We start from the raw sequence: 2,989 nt of genomic DNA on the forward strand, positions 1-2,989 counted from the left end.
AACTTTACACACATCATGGTCATATGCTTTATTTCACTGCATCACAGAGAAAAGATGTGACTTCATATATAAATAAATATGTTGTATTTTTCCACTGTGAGAATTCTATTATTTAGAAGTAAATATAAAAACTACGCCTTTCACTTAAATAGTAACCTCTGTAAATATGCACATATTAAAAACATTGAGATTCAATTTCTGACTCTGTGGCCTTCATTTATTCTTATCAAATATCAAGGAGAAAGAATAGCACAAGTATTTTCTTATAAGTTAAAATTAAAAGAGGTAAGTTTTTATTAAAACTGTATGGGAACAACTGATTTACAATGTATTTTTAATTATTAGAGTAAGGTAACTGTTCTCTATTAGCTATCATCCAGCAGCTGTCCTCCTCTAACCAATATAGGACTTGGTAGTGGCAGAAAGAGTTTAAGTCGGATATAAGGGGGAGACTAAAAGCCAACACTGAGATAAAATCAGTTCTTGCAAATTGAACAAGAATCGAGTGATGGAAATCCAGCCAGACAGGCAAAGCATTTTATCTGGAAAATGCAATGGTGAGCACTAAACAATAATGGGTCATGACAGGTGGATAGACAGGCAGGCCATCACGCTGGTGTCCAGGAATACTAGCAAGAGTGTGAGAGTTAGGTGTTAAGTAACTTAAAACTAAGTTAAGGCAGCTATGTACTGAAGCAAAGATTCTAGAGAGGATTATAGGGACACCAAAGAAATTGGAGAGAAGTAGCATAATTCCCACTGCAAGGCTAAAATTTTCATAACAAGATTAGAATACAGATTCTCCAAGAACAGAGTGGGACACAATCCTGGGTGAATAGGGGAAATCTGCAGGAAATCCAAACCAAGACTCAGGCATGAGATCAAACAAGGAACAGAGACTCAGTTACTTGGTACAGAATATAGGATGACTTCATCTCATAAACCAAACTTGGAAGGAAAGTCACCACAAGAAAAGAGTGCGGTTATCAAAAAGTCATCTCAGTGTGGAAATGTAGATATGTTGGCTTGGAACTTGTAAATTTCTCTGACTAAAGTCTTTCTTGATCCTGGGTTGGATTAACTGTAGCTCAGAAAACAGTGTGAAATTAAGTGCTTTTCATTCTAGTTATAAGAGATGACTGTGAATGGGGGCAGAGTAATAGGTAGGGCCTTAAGTCTTTATCACAGAAATAGTATATTTCTATTTTTAAATGAGTGTTTATATATAGCAAAGATTAGACAAGATTTTTTAAAAGTTAAACTTTAAGAAATATATTGGATAATAGTTTTAGCAAAGAAAAATGCTCTAATGGAGTAAAAGCCCTTTGGATCCCCTTGGTACCACCAACGTGGAAGATTTTAGTTGTAAACAATCAGATGAATGATACAGTCTCTTGATATAATTAAAACCACATAAACCACAATAGGTGTGTTCCTCGAATAGTTTGCCAACAGTTTTTCCAGGTCTACTACAGCTACTGCATGAAGGGATTAGGATGAATAGTTATGTCCTTTGTGCACATCACTGAGAGGTTGACATGTCTTCTCATTCACTGGTAACTTCTCAAATTCATCTAGAGTCTCAGCACATCCATTACCTTTCCAAATACTGTATATTTCATGTCCAAAAGTGACTGTTTGCCATAGGTGAAGAACTAAGATCCATTGGTATTTGGGCTGTTATTAGCCATAGATACAACACCTCTAACATTGTGCTTAAGAAAGTTGCTATATTCATCCTCAGATTTCTTGCCCCAGTTACTATTACCTCATCTTCTTGTACCTGTCAGATCTCCTGTTTCAAACATGAAACCCTTGGTACTTCTATGCAATATGCAGTCATTGTAGTAATTACTGGTACTGAGAGCCAAAAAACTCTCACAAGTTTTGGGTGTCCTCTCACAGAAGCATTCTATTTTAATATCACTTACATCAGTATTCAGTGTCACTGACATTTTTTGTCTTGATGGTTTCAGGAAATACTGTTGTTAATTTCTCACAGTCTTATCAAGAGAAGTTAGCAAATGCATCTCACTTCGAGTAGCACAGCTGTTGTTAAAACAGAAAAGATGTAATCGCAGATGCCTGTGATTCGAAATTAGTCTTCAGGCTACCCTGCATTTCTATTTTGAAGTCCACTAAAATTAGAATTCACCTATGTTTATTATTTTCCTATGTGGGCAGAGTCTTGAAATATAAAATAGCAGAAAATAATCAGGTAAAAGGAAAGAAACAGAAGGACTAAGAAGAAGCATGTTTGACTTTCATAAAGGTGAGTACTTGATTTCCAAACATTGTAAGATAGCATTATACAAGAAAATTGCACTTCTTTAGGATGATGAGGTATGGTGGAAATAAGAGGAAGATAAGGGCTCTGGTTTTGCACTGCAGTTCTTCCCCTATAATATTGCATAAACCTGTACAAGTCACTTCATTTCTCCCTGCCATAATTTTATCCGTTAAAGATTGCTCTTAAAAGGAGAAGGTGTATGTTCCAGGTATCTATTGCTGTGGAGCAAAGGATCCCAAAACTTAGTAGTAGAACTCCTACAACCATTCTACTCTATCACACACATTTTGTTGGTCAGAACTTCCAACAGAGATCTACTGCATAATCCTACTCTTTCATGTGGTGTAATAGAGGCCACTTGGTGATAATCAACTGTTATAGAGTCTGGATTGGAGGGTGCAAACTGCATACTCACACATACGGTGACTAGAAGGGTACCTTTGAAAGGCTGAATTCAGCTGGAATTACCAGTGAAATGCCTAATACGGCCTCTTCAGCATGGCAGCTGCAGAGGAGTTAGATTTCTTAGATGGTAGGTCAGTGTGTCAATTGAAGAAGGTGAAAGTTTCATGATATGAGACAATCTAACACCACTTCTGCCATGCTTTACTGGTTAAAGCAATCTCAACCACATCATATTCAAGAGGAGGGATCACTGACAGCTTACCCATAAATGAAGTTTCAAATAATTTGCTTTCA

At 36.6% G+C, this 2,989-nt stretch overlaps 1 pseudogene; it reads right to left on the reverse strand.

Annotated features, from left to right (window-relative positions):
• Positions 1 to 1,475: 1,475 nt before the first annotated feature.
• Positions 1,476 to 1,955, reverse strand: LOC111147150 (annotated as a pseudogene).
• Positions 1,956 to 2,989: the final 1,034 nt, after the last annotated feature.

This window comes from Enhydra lutris, unplaced genomic scaffold (genome assembly GCF_002288905.1).
Source record: "Enhydra lutris kenyoni isolate GAN:26980312 unplaced genomic scaffold, ASM228890v2 scaffoldscaffold15, whole genome shotgun sequence".
Lineage (NCBI taxonomy): Eukaryota > Metazoa > Chordata > Mammalia > Carnivora > Mustelidae > Enhydra > Enhydra lutris.